The sequence below is a fragment of the Chiloscyllium plagiosum genome, unplaced genomic scaffold (assembly GCF_037043375.1).
Source record: "Chiloscyllium plagiosum isolate Xiang-an unplaced genomic scaffold, Cpla_swu_hap1 HiC_scaffold_34, whole genome shotgun sequence".
Classification (NCBI taxonomy): domain Eukaryota; kingdom Metazoa; phylum Chordata; class Chondrichthyes; order Orectolobiformes; family Hemiscylliidae; genus Chiloscyllium; species Chiloscyllium plagiosum.
Window position 1 is genome coordinate 48,641,057 of NW_028270172.1, and position 14,650 is coordinate 48,655,706.

Here is a 14,650-nt window from a genome sequence, read left to right on the forward strand (position 1 = left end):
CTACTTTTTGTCATTTACATAAATAATTTGGATGCGAGCATAAGAGGTACAGTTAGTAAATTTGCAGATGACACCAAAATTGCAGGTGGAGTGGACAGCGAAGAGGGTTACATCAGATTACAACAGGATCTGGACTAGATGGGCCAATGGGCTGAGAAGTGGCAGATGGAGTTTAATTGAGATAAATGTGAGGTGCTGCATTTTGGGAAAGCAAATCTTAGCAGGACTTCTACACTTAATGGTAAGGTCCTAGGGAGTGTTGCTGAACAAAGAGACCTTGGAGTGCAGGTTCATAGCTCCTTGAAAGTGGAGTCGCAGGTAGATAGGATAGTGAAGAAGGCGTTTGGTATCCTTTATTGGTCAGAGTATTGAGTACAGGAGTTGGGAAGTCATGTTGCGGCTGTACAGGACACTGGTTAGGCCACTGTTGGAATATTGTGTGCAATTTTAGTCTCCTTCCTATCGGAAAGATGTTGTGAAACTTGAAAGGGTTCAGAAAAGATTTACAAGGATGTTGCCAGGGTTGGAGGATTTGAACTATTGGGAGAGGCTGAACAGGCTGGGACTGTTTTCCCTGGAGCGTCGGAGGCTGAGGGGTGACCTTATAGAGGTTTACAAAATTATGAGGGGCATGGATAGGATAAATAGACAAAGTCTTTTCCCTGGGGTCAGGGAGTCCAGAACTAGAGGGCATAGGTTTAGGGTGAGAGGGGAAAGATATAAAAGAGACCTAAGGGGCAACGTTTTCACACAGAGGGAATGAGCTGCCAGAGGAAGTAGTGGAGGCCGGTACAATTGCAACATTTAAGAAGCATTTGGATGGGTATATGAATAGGAAGGGTTTGGAGGAATATGGGCTGGGTGCTGGCAGGTGGGACTAGATTGGATTGGGATATCTGGTCGGCATGGACGGTTGGACTGAAGGGTCTGTTTCCATGCTGTACATCTCTATGACTCTATGACTCTGTAGAAAAAAGTTGTCCCTCAGGCCTCTTTTAAATCTTTCTCCTCTCACCTTAAAATCATTTTCTTCAGTTTGAACACCCCTACACGAGAGAAAAGACATTTGCTATTCACTTTATCCAGGCCCCTCAAGATTTTATAAACCTCTACAAGGTCACCTCTCGACCTCCTATGTTCCAGTGTAAAATGTCTCAGCCTATCCAGCCTCTCCTTATAACTCAAACTCTCCACTACAGTGGCATCCTTGTAAATATTTTTTGAACCATATATTTGAGGCCAAATAATTCCAAACTGCTACCACTCTGCCTCCAAGTCCTCTTTTTGCTCACTCTTCTACTGATTCTGAGTGCTGCTGGGTCTTTATAACATTAAATAATAATTCATGTTGGAAAGGATTATGTGATTATTGTCACATGCTTATATCAGACAAGGACAGAATCAGTCTCTGCTAGTGTGCTTGCCACAGTTGGAGAGCCTATTGACATTCATTAATGTTATACACTAAGTAATTCTTAGTGAATATTAACTAACCTGGAGATGGAGTTTTATTCTATTTTAAGATGGCATAAATCTCCAGGATAATGTCTGAAAAAGAACCTGGTACCTATGTATAGCTTAAAAAAACCTTATATCTGAGGGTGTAGAAGTGACCTAGATTTAATATTTGGGTCTTGTAAATTAAGTACTCAGATTCATAGAGCAGAATCTTATAAGTATCTGAGTTCTGTGGGCTGTGGTGAGATGTGTAGCTGAACTGAGCAAGACTTTAAGCCAGGTCGATCATGATGTCAACATCATCTCCCTTCTTATTTTTTATGGTTTCCACAAACAACATGGTGAGATTCTTGCTGGTCAGTGTTGAGTTGTCAATTAATGTTCGAGATCCTTGTTGATGGCACAATGATTATCTCATTGATTATCTGGTAGTAGTCTTACCAAGCTGGCCAACAAAGCAGATATTGGGAAAACTTGTCATGGAAAATAGAGCAGGTCGTGGCAGGTTGAGCTCACCACTTGCTCCCAACTTCCATGTTGGACATTGGACACCACCCTAGGGCACTCAATGGGCAATGGCCACACATACTCCATGTCATGGAATCTGCATCTGACGTGCCAACCTCAAAGAACCTTCATGGCATATCTCCAATCCATATACAGGACATTCTGCACCTCAATGCTGCATCTTTATAACTCATTATAATGCTGCTATAAACATTATGTGCACTCAGGGTCATTATCAACCTTATGAGGCTACATCTCCAGGCTCTTGGCACACTGTCATAGTACACTCACTCTGAGCCTAGCTGATCAGAATGCTTATAGCATTCCCATCTTGCAATGCCTAGCCTTGTCTTTTTACATTTTATCCCCTCAGCCAGCAATAACGGGCTCACTTTACTTTTGCTGTGCTGTTTAAAGCAGACACAAAACCAGAAAGCTTGTCATAATTGTTAGCAAGCCTCAGTCAAGTCCAGGAAATAACCTTCACTTCGGGGATCCCAGCACATTAAGTCAAGGGAAGCCTCCAAAATCAGCCCAGGCCCTGATTCGGGGCAGTCAGAGTCAGGATGGACAGCATGTCATCCATCTCGACTATTTCTGGCTTACTATGGGCCCTGGAATCACAAAGAAAGCGCAAGAGAGACACTGATACTAAAGAAGATGAAAGTGGATGGCACAGATATTACTGATGGTGCAGGTGAGGAGGTGTCCTGAGCAAGTGAATAGGGAGTGCAGAGGGCATGCAGGGTTTGTTAGGATGGGTGAGAGTGAGTAAGGGAAAATGTTGCTGGTTGCAGTGAGAGCTAAGTAGCGGAGATGGAGTGGGTGTGATGTATCAAAGGGAAGATGGTGGCTACTACTAATGGTGTGGAGAAATTCATTGACTTTTCCTATGGTGCTGGGCATTCCTCCAGATAGCTGAGACTACTGTGACCAAGGTGGCAACCTCAGACTAGTCTTTTGGGAGGAGGATGTTCCCCACTCATGCTCCACCCAATATAACATGACCTCCAAGATCCTGTTCACAAAGAAGTGTACTGATTTCCCTCTGTTGACAATGTCCAGGGTAGCTCTGGAATGACAGTGCTTTCCCAGATGCATAATGGGCTTTTAAAGGTGGCGCCTACACCAGGAAGGTCACACTAAATTTATTGAAGGGATTCTTGCCATGAGCCCATATGGTTTCTCTCACCTGGTCTTACCAAATGCACCACATTAATTGCTGTTCCTATCTTTGTGGGTGTATCATGTCCAATTTCTGCCCCATCACATCATGCTCTGTTCCTGGAAATAACTCGCCAGTCAGTGTGGAGTCCATAATTGACCAGCATTCCTTGTGTAAGAATCAGACCATTGTATTCTGTTCTATACTTTCAGATATGCAACCCAGAACAACTGCCAACAATAATTTTATTCCAGGAGAGAAGGAAATAGGATAGCAGTGATTTTGCCTGACAGGTGTCAAATGTGCCAACTATTAAAATATTATGTACTTGCCTCATCTCACCCTTATTCTTGTTATTGTACATATTTCTAGGTTGCTATGATAGGTTACTGAATTATAGACTTATTTCGATATGTGAGTGAAGAATATAGAAATATAGGGACATAAGAACTGGAGCAGGCTATATACACTACCCCACATTTCCCACGCCAAGAGATGACAGTTCTGGCATTCATTTAGATCATGATTTATATGTATCTTAACTATCTACCCATCCAGGTTCCATATCCTGTAAAGTCCGATCAATTCAGTTTTTGCTTTAACAGGTTTTTGGGGAGAGTTCCATATTTTCACCAGTCTTTATGTGAAGACGTGACTTCTAACATCCCCCTCAAAGTGCTTAGATCTGCTTAAGGTTATGCACTCTAGTTGTGGACAAATTATATAGTTATATTGACTCTACACAATGGCCTGATTCTTATACCAGGAATACTGGTCAATTCTGGAATATGCGCTGAGTGTCAAGATGATTCCAGGAACAGTGCATCATGTGATGGGGCAGAAATCGGACATCAATTTCATCAATTGTATTAACCACCTCAACCAAGTCTGTTCTTAATCTACTGTTCTCAAAATCATACAAGCTTAGTGTGTGCAACCTGTTCTACATTTTAGCCTTTTAGACACTATTATTCTACTAAAGCAGTTCTGTACGTCTTTAGATTAGATTAGATTCTCTACAGTATGGAAGCAGGCCCTTCAGCCCAACAAGTCTATACCGACCCTCTGAAGAGTAACCGACTCAGACCCATTCCCCTACATTAACTCCTGACTAACGCACCAAACACTACGGACAATTTAGCATGGCAAATTCACCTGACCTGCACATCTTTGGAGTGTGGAAGGAAACCAGAGCACCTGGAAGAAATCCACGCAGAAATGGGGAGAATGTACAAACTCCACCCCGACAGTCGCCTGAGGCGGGAGTTGAACCTAGGTCCATGGTGCTGCGCTCTTTTAAAGCCAATATACTTTTTTGAGATGCAGTGTCTAAAATTAAATACAGTATAATTGAGATGTAACCACAACTTTGCAGCTCCCAGCTTTACCTGGTTTCCAAACTGTTTTAATAAAGTTTCAAGACATGGGACTCCCTATGGTGATGTCAGCTGAGGAAACAGAACTGACAGATAATGTCACCCGAGAGAAATTAGCCAGTTTCACATCTCAGTCGGAGTGCGATTCATATTGAAGATTTTCTCATGGCAGAGTGATTGACTGACATTAGTGAAAAGAAAATATCAATTCCTTTACTTTGAAAACTTTTTTGCCAAACTGGCTCATACCCAACAGAGGTCACTTTGAAAACTATTTGATTTTTCTTGCCTAGGTGAGAGAGAGTGGAGCTCCTCAACAGCCATTGTTGCCTTCGAGATCGAGACATCAAAATTTCAGCTTGAGACCCCATTTTGGGTCCTAATCCTCAATTTGCCCTGGACTCACACAGTATGAAATATTGACTATTTTACTCTACTGGTCTAATTCTGAGTTTGCATGATAGGGGTTAAATTGGCCCATGTAGCCTCTGCCTTTCAGGGGCTATCCAGCCTTCCAAAGGTCCAACATGGAGTTAACCACAAACATGGAGTTAACCACAAACATGAATCAGATCCCCTAATTGCTTGTAAAAGCAATTAGGGGATCTGATGCATGCTTCTGTTCCCCGTTGCAACATTTGGATTTATCCAAAAAGTCTATTGTTCATCTAGTTATTATCTAAATTTTAACAAATACAACATTTAGCATCCCCAATTTTCACAAGATCCAGGCCCATTACCCCAGAATCCCTTCTTCATTTATTTGATTCCCATTTGCTGTTGGAAGCCTAATTGCTCCTGTAGCCCCAATCCTGCCGACAAAATGTTGACCCTTCCGACAATATCAAGTTCAAGCCTTCAATCATGACAGAAACTTCCAATCTTGGCATTCACAATCACACAGCATTCCAACTCCCCCCTCCCCACCATGACTCCAAGTTCAGGCCTCTGATTAAAATCTGAAGGTCCTATTCTCAGGACCCTACCTGAGCAAACATGGGGAATGTCCACCTCCATTTTCATGATCAAATCTGAGGTCAATAGGAAGGGCTCAAATTTAACCAACATGAGCTTTCAATGAGAGCCCAATTCCTTATTAGTTCTCTGTGTGTACTATTATTTTGGCATTATGAGTAAACTACCTGCACTAAAGACAAGTGACTATCATCTTCCCCAAAATCACAGAATCACACTACATGAGCATAATTGTATCTCAAATTTTAATTTCCATTCAGAACCTATTGTATTCCATAAGAAGTGCACTCATTAATCACCGGCGGAGATCTCAGCACTGAAGCAGAGGTGTGTGCTTCTGAGTACATTGTAAACTACTCTCCTAGCGTTATTGTTGGCTGCACTGTGGTTGCGGTGGGTAAGGAGGCATCAGGGTGAAGCACAATTCCAGAAAGGACACATCTCTTTGGATGATACAAGTTAGTTCTGCCTTCTGCCTCAATGATAGTTCATAGCTTTTAATTTGTATTATGTATTTTCTTAATTGTGCTTCTAATTATAGCTCTGTCCTTGGTACTTAACAGGCTGCCCCTCCCCTCCCACACACATACAATGAGAGTCCATAAGGACATCTGTTCTGCCCAGGACTATAAGAAATTATAGAAAGTTGTGAACACAGCCCAGACCATCACGCAAACCAACCTTCCATCCATTGACTCCATCTACATGTCTTGATGTCTCGGAAAGGCAGCAAACATCATCAAAGACTGATCCCACCCAGTTATAATCTCTTCCAACCTTTTCTGTCAGGCAGAAGATACAAAAGCTTAAACATGTACCAAGACTAGATTTTCCTTTGCTGTTATTAGACTTCTGAATGGACCTCTCAAATTTCAAATCTAATGTTGATCTTGCTTTTTGTACATTCTTTGCAGCCATAACTTTGTATTGCTCGCTCTGTTCAATTATTCTATGATCTTCGTATGGTATGATTTTCCTGTAATGCACACAAAACAAACTTTTCACTCTAATTAAGTACATGTGACAACAATAAATTAAATAAAATCAGTTTTTCTCCTATTTTGACCCTCATCATCACCTCTAGCTCTGCAACCACTACCTTTCTTCAACATTGACAAGACTGAAGAGCTTGGGATGAAGGAGGCTGGGCCAGATGATCAGAACAAGGGATGTTAGTGTCAGAGTTTGAATGGAGGGCAGTTGATGGAGTTGGTCGAGGGAATGAGGGAGACAATTTGGGTTGAGGAAATTGGCTGGGAGTTTAAGGGATTTGACTGGTGGAGTGAGGGACTTGGTTGGGGTGCTGATAGAGTTTACTAAGAAAGTTGGGGGATGAGGATGACTGAGAGGTTGGAGGGGTGACGGTGCACTGAGCTCGGAGTGGATGGAGTGTAAAGAGTGGTAGAGCAGTGCCAAATATGTTGGTAAACAGGTGCAGAAGTGAATAGAGTCAGGGGTGGACATGAGGAGGGGGAAACAGATTCTGGGTGGAAGGAGAAGATGGGGAGAGCAGTTGGACTGGATGGGGGAAGGGGTGAACTGAATCAGGTGTGGACAAGGGGGAGGAGGAACAGAGTTAGCAGTAGAGGGAATTGGGAGAAACAATTGGGGGTGGTGGAGAGTCAAGATGGGAGGGCAGAGTCAGGGGTAAAAGGGGGAGGGGTATAGAGTCAGGGTAGAAGTGGGGAGGGCGATAGAGTCAGGACTAGAAGAAGGTAGGTGGAGACAGAGTCGGGTTGGAAGGCAGGAACAGAGTTGGAGTGGCAGTAACAGAGTTGGAGGGGTAAGGTGGAGGGGCAAACAGAGTTAGGGGTTTAAGGAGGGAGAGGAGAAACAGAGTTGAGGTGACACGATGTGTGGCCATTGGACCTGTAGGAGTGTTTTGGCACTTACCACTGTTTGAAGGGCTGTGTATTCCTAAATAGAATCCACACTTGCTATAATGTAAGTCCAGAAAAAATCAGTTCAAGTTGCCACACTGACAAGATTTCGGTGGACCATCAGCATAGTCTCCTGAAGATCCCTTTCAGGCAATCTATATCATCTAGTTTTCAGTATTAAGTTAGCACCTTGAAGTTATGATGCTGTTATACTGCTAAACAACGACAAATATCTAACCGTGTACTGCTGGGATGGAAGGTCTGGACCATTAGCGTTCACTCATGCAGCATGTAAGTAATTTTACATTTAAATAGAATCTCAGGAAGACAATACGTGTATTACAGTGCCTCCATACTACAGAAGGAATATTGAAGGTTACTAGAGGAAGCAAAGAAAAACAATTAAACAGCTGAGACCAGAATTGAAAGGATATAACTATCAGGAAGTGAGGAACAGCAGGGTCAGTGTTTCTGGAAAGGAGAACATTAAGATACTGAACATTAAGTCTAATACAGTTCTTCAAGGTTATTAGGAATTTGATAGAGTGAATGTAGATAAAACATTTTCACTTGTGAGTCAAGGGGATGTAAATATAACATAGACACTTCATTCATTCATGGGTGTTCTGCCCTAAGGCAGATCTTTGGCTTATTGTCTGCTAATATTTCATCCTATTTGTTGACTTGTCAGGCTTTGACCTTGGTGATTTGCAAATGCATTCCACACTCAGGGGCAAGGCAAGGAGGAATGTTCCGAGTTTACCTCAGACAGAACAGCAATCAAACCCTTGAGGTTAGCATCACTCTAAACCACACACATAAGCCATCTAGCTAACTGGTCCCAAGATAGATCTAATAGATCAAATAAATAATGTAAGAAAAGGTTCTTAATATTGAGAGAGCTGAGAATGTGAAACTCAATGCTATGGAAATATTGAAATAGATAACACTGATTCCTTAAAGGGGACCTTTCATGCACATGAGGGAAAGGGGAACGATGAGACACATCTGTAGGACAAAGGAATGGTTAGAATGGGAGATAGTTTGTGTGGAGGCTCAAAAACAGTTGTTGCTGTGTTGCAAATTCTATGTAAGGCCAATTATATAAATATTCTAGTCAGCACAGAAAAAAATACATTGGAGGCAATTCATTGGAGGCAAAGAAAATCTTGGCCATTAGCTGGATGTCTGGTGAGAGACAATCCGTACATCCTTGGAAAAGCCTGCACTGTGTAATATGCAAATCATGCAACTGAAAGGTCACTGGTGGGCCAGCTATGACATCATAACACTGGGGTGGGAAGTCACAATCTTAAACAAGCAGCTGTCTTTAACAGTGACCAGGAAGGCAATAACTACTACTGCTGGGAAGACACCTGTCAGAAGCCAGGATCATGCAGCAACATACATTAGCAGTAAGTGGTGACAACAGGCAATTTGTGAAGGACAGAGCATTGGGAGACAACAGCAAAGATGGGGGGGGGGGGGCGGTTGGTTGTCAGAAGAACCCCCCCTTTCCACTGAGTGTTTTTAGATGAGGAATCATCAACATCCCCTTCCCATGAGACCATAGTTAACCTGTACAGTTTTGTATGCATGTCATGCTCCCAGTGTGTTGACAGGTTTACTCAGTGTGATGACAGGCTTGCTCACTGTGTTGACAGGCTCACTCAGTGTGTTGACAGGTTCGCTCAGTGTGTTGACAGGCTCACTGAGTGTGTTGACAGGTTTACTCAGTGTGTTGACAGGCTTGCTCAGCATGTTGACAGACTCAGTGTGTTGACAGGTTCACTCAGTGTGTTGACATGTTCGCTAAGTGTATTGACAGACTCAGTGTGTTGACAGGCTCACTCAGTGTGTTGACAGGTTCATTCAGTGTGTTGACAGGTTCACTCAGTATGTTGACAGGTTCATTCAGTGTGTTGACAGGCTTGCTCAGTGTGTTGACATGTTTACTCATTGTGTTGACAGGCTTGCACAGTGTGTTGACAGGTTCACTCAGTCTCTTGACAGACTCACTCAGTCTGTTAACAGGTTCACTCAGTGTGTTGACAGGTTCACTCAGTTTGTTGATAGGCTTGCTCAGTGTGTTGACAGGCTCGCTAAGTGTGTTGACAGGTTCACTCAGTGTGTTGACAGGTTCACTCAAGTGTGTTGACTGGTTTGTTCAGTGTGTTGACAGGTTCACTCAGTGTGTTGACAGGTTCACTCAGTGTTGACAGACTCAGTGTGTTGACAGGTTCACTCAGTGTGTTGACAGGTTCACTCAGTGTGTTGATAGGTTCACTCAGTGTGTTGACAGGTTTGCTCAGAGTGTTGACAGGTTCACTCAGTGTGTTGACAGGCTTGCTCAGTGTGTTGACAGGTTCTCTCAGTGTGTTGACAGGTTCACTCAGTGCGTTGACAGACTCGCTCAGTGTGTTGACAGGTTCATTCAGTTTGTTGACTGTCTTGCTCAGTGTGTTGACAGGCTCGCTAAGTGTGTTGACAGGTTCACTCAGTGTGTTGACAGGTTCACTCAGTGTGTTGACAGGTTCACTCAGTGTGTTGACAGATACGCTCAGTGTGTTGACAGGCTCGCTCAGTGTGTTGTCAGGTTCACTCAGTCTATTGATGGACTCATTCAGTCTGTTAACAGGTTCACTCAGTGTGTTGACAGGTTCTCTCAGTGTGTTGACAGGCTCACTCAGTGTGTTGACAGGCTTGCTCAGTGTGTTGACAGATTTGCTCAGAGTGTTGACAGGCTCGCTCAGTGTGTTGACAGATACGCTCAGTGTGTTGACAGGCTTGCTCATTCTGTTGACAGACTCGCTCAGTATGTTGACAGGTTCACTCAGTGTGTTGACAGATACGCTCAGTGTGTTGACAGGCTCACTCAGTGTGTTGACAGGCTCGCTCAGTGTGTTGTCAGGTTCACTCAGTCTATTGATGGACTCATTCAGTCTGTTAACAGGTTCACTCAGTGTGTTGACAGGTTCTCTCAGTGTGTTGACAGACTCACTCAGTGTGATGACAGGTTCACTCAGTCTATTGACGGACTCACCCAGTCTGTTAACATGCTCACTCAGTGTGTTGAAGGTTTGCTCAGTGTGTTGACAGGTTCATTCAGTGTGCTGACAGGTTCACTCAATGCGTTGACAGACTTCCTCAGTGTGTTGACAGGTCCCATCAGTGTGATGAGATGTTCGCTCACTGTGTTGACAGGCTCGCTCACTGTGTTGACAGGTTCGCTCAGTGTGTTGACAGGCTTGCTCAGTGTGTTGACAGACTCACTCAGTGTGTTGACAGGTTCACTCGGTGTTTTGACAGGCTTGCTCAGCATTTGACAGGTTCACTCAGTGTGTTGTCAGGTTCACTCAGTATCTTGACGGACTCAGTCTGTTAACAGGTTCACTCAGTGTGTTGACAGGTTCATTCAGTTTGTTGACTGTCTTGCTCAGTGTGTTGACAGACTCGCTCAGTATGTTGACAGGTTCACTCAGTGTGTTGACAGGTTCACTCAGTGTGTTGACAGGCTCAGTCAGTGTGTTGACAGACTCACTCAGTGTGTTGACAGGTTCACTCAGTGTGTTGACAGGTTCACTAAGTGTATTGACAGACTCAGTGTGTTGACAGGTTCACTCAGTGTGTTGACAAGCTTGCTCATTCTGTTGACAGACTCGCTCAGTATGTTGACAGGTTCACTCAGTGTGTTGACAGGTTCACTCAGTGTGTTGACAGGCTCAGTCAGTGTGTTGACAGGTTCACTCAGTGTGTTGACAGACTCACTCAGTGTGTTGACAGGTTCACTCAGTGTGTTGACAGGTTCGCTAAGTGTATTGACAGACTCAGTGTGTTGACAGGCTCACTCAATGTGTTGACAGGTTCACTCAGTGTGTTGACAGGTTCACTTAGTGTGTTGATAGGTTCACTCAGTGTGTTGACAGACTCACTCAGTGTGTTGACAGGTTCACTTAGTGTGTTGACAGGTTCACTCAGTGTGTTGACAGGCTTGCTCAGTGTGTTGACAGACTCACTCAGTGTGTTGACAGGTTCACTCGGTGTTTTGACAGGCTTGCTCAGCATTTGACAGGTTCACTCAGTGTGTTGTCAGGTTCACTCAGTATCTTGACGGACTCAGTCTGTTAACAGGTTCACTCAGTGTGTTGACAGGTTCGCTAAGTGTATTGACAGACTCAGTGTGTTGACAGGCTCACTCAATGTGTTGACAGGTTCACTCAGTGTGTTGACAGGTTCACTTAGTGTGTTGACAGGTTCACTAAGTGTATTGACAGACTCAGTGTGTTGACAGGTTCACTCAGTGTGTTGACAAGCTTGCTCATTCTGTTGACAGACTCGCTCAGTATGTTGACAGGTTCACTCAGTGTGTTGACAGGTTCACTCAGTGTGTTGACAGGCTCAGTCAGTGTGTTGACAGGTTCACTCAGTGTGTTGACAGACTCACTCAGTGTGTTGACAGGTTCACTCAGTGTGTTGACAGGTTCGCTAAGTGTATTGACAGACTCAGTGTGTTGACAGGCTCACTCAATGTGTTGACAGGTTCACTCAGTGTGTTGACAGGTTCACTTAGTGTGTTGATAGGTTCACTCAGTGTGTTGACAGACTCACTCAGTGTGTTGACAGGTTCACTTAGTGTGTTGACAGGTTCACTCAGTGTGTTGACAGGCTTGCTCAGTGTGTTGACAGACTCACTCAGTGTGTTGACAGGTTCACTCGGTGTTTTGACAGGCTTGCTCAGCATTTGACAGGTTCACTCAGTGTGTTGTCAGGTTCACTCAGTATCTTGACGGACTCAGTCTGTTAACAGGTTCACTCAGTGTGTTGACAGGTTCGCTAAGTGTATTGACAGACTCAGTGTGTTGACAGGCTCACTCAATGTGTTGACAGGTTCACTCAGTGTGTTGACAGGTTCACTTAGTGTGTTGATAGGTTCACTCAGTGTGTTGACAGATTCGCTCAGAGTGTTGACAGGCTCACTGAGTGTGTTGACAGGTTTGCTCAAGTGTGTTGACAGGTTTGTTCAGTGTGTTGACAGGTTCACTCAGTGTGTTGACAAGCTTGCTCATTCTGTTGACAGATTCGCTCAGAGTGTTGACAGGCTCTTTCAGTGTGTTGTCAGGTTCACTCAATCTCTTGACGGACTCACTCAGTCTGTTAACAGGATCGCTCAGTGTGTTGACAGGTTCGCTCAGTGTGTTGACAGGTTCACTCAGTTTGTTGACAGGCTTGCTCAGTGTGTTGACATGTTCACTCAATGTGTTATTAGGTTCACTCAGTGTGTTGACAGGTTCACTCAGTGTGTTGACAGGTTCACTCAGTTTGTTGACAGGCTTGCTCAGTGTGTTGACGGGTTCGCTCAGTGTGTTGACAGACCCAGTGTGTTTACAGGTTCGCTCAGTGTGTTGACAGACTCAGTGTGTTGACAGGTTCATTCAGTTTGTTGACTGTCTTGCTCAGTGTGTTGACAGGCTCGCTAAGTGTGTTGACAGGTTCACTCAGTGTGTTGACAGGTTCACTCAGTGTGTTGACAGGTTCACTCAGTGTGTTGACAGATATGCTCAGTGTGTTGACAGGCTCACTCAGTGTGTTGACAGGCTTGCTCAGTGTGTTGACAGATTTGCTCAGAGTGTTGACAGGCTCGCTCAGTGTGTTGTCAGGTTCACTCAGTCTATTGATGGACTCACTCAGTCTGTTAACAGGTTCACTCAGTGTGTTGACAGGTTCTCTCAGTGTGATGACAGGCTCACTCAATGTGTTGACAGGTTCACTCAGTGTGTTGACAAGCTTGCTCATTCTGTTGACAGACTCGCTCAGTATGTTGACAGGTTCACTCAGTGTGTTAACAGGCTTGCTCAGTGTGTTGACAGATTTGCTCAGAGTGTTGACAGGCTCGCTCAGTGTGTTGTCAGGTTCACTCAGTCTATTGATGGACTCACTCAGTCTGTTAACAGGTTCACTCAGTGTGTTGACAGGTTCTCTCAGTGTGATGACAGGTTCACTCAGTCTATTGACGGACTCACCCAGTCTGTTAACATGCTCACTCAGTGTGTTGAAGGTTTGCTCAGTGTGTTGACAGGTTCATTCAGTGTGCTGACAGGTTCACTCAATGTGTTGACAGACTTCCTCAGTGTGTTGACAGGTCCCATCAGTGTGATGAGATGTTCGCTCACTGTGTTGACAGGCTCGCTCACTGTGTTGACAGGTTCGCTCAGTGTGTTGACAGGCTTGCTCAGTGTGTTGACAGACTCACTCAGTGTGTTGACAGGTTCACTCGGTGTTTTGACAGGCTTGCTCAGCATTTGACAGGTTCACTCAGTGTGTTGTCAGGTTCACTCAGTATCTTGACGGACTCAGTCTGTTAACAGGTTCACTCAGTGTGTTGACAAGTTCATTCAGTTTGTTGACTGTCTTGCTCAGTGTGTTGACAGACGCGCTCAGTATGTTGACAGGTTCACTCAGTGTGTTGACAGGTTCACTCAGTGTGTTGACAGGTTCGCTCAGTGTGTTGACAGGCTTGCTCAGTGTGTTGACAGACTCACTCAGTGTGTTGACAGGTTCACTCGGTGTTTTGACAGGCTTGCTCAGCATTTGACAGGTTCACTCAGTGTGTTGTCAGGTTCACTCAGTATCTTGACGGACTCAGTCTGTTAACAGGTTCACTCAGTGTGTTGACAGGTTCATTCAGTTTGTTGACTGTCTTGCTCAGTGTGTTGACAGACTCGCTCAGTATGTTGACAGGTTCACTCAGTGTGTTGACGGGTTCACTCAGTGTGTTGACAGGCTCAGTCAGTGTGTTGACAGACTCACTCAGTGTGTTGACAGGTTCACTCAGTGTGTTGACAGGTTCACTAAGTGTATTGACAGACTCAGTGTGTTGACAGGCTCACTCAATGTGTTGACAGGTTCACTCAGTGTGTTGACAAGCTTGCTCATTCTGTTGACAGACTCGCTCAGTATGTTGACAGGTTCACTCAGTGTGTTAACAGGCTTGCTCAGTGTGTTGACAGATTTGCTCAGAGTGTTGACAGGCTCGCTCAGTGTGTTGTCAGGTTCACTCAGTCTATTGATGGACTCACTCAGTCTGTTAACAGGTTCACTCAGTGTGTTGACAGGTTCTCTCAGTGTGTTGACAGACTCACTCAGTGTGATGACAGGTTCACTCAGTCTATTGACGGACTCACCCAGTCTGTTAACATGCTCACTCAGTGTGTTGAAGGTTTGCTCAGTGTGTTGACAGGTTCATTCAGTGTGCTGACAGGTTCACTCAATGTGTTGACAGACTTCCTCAG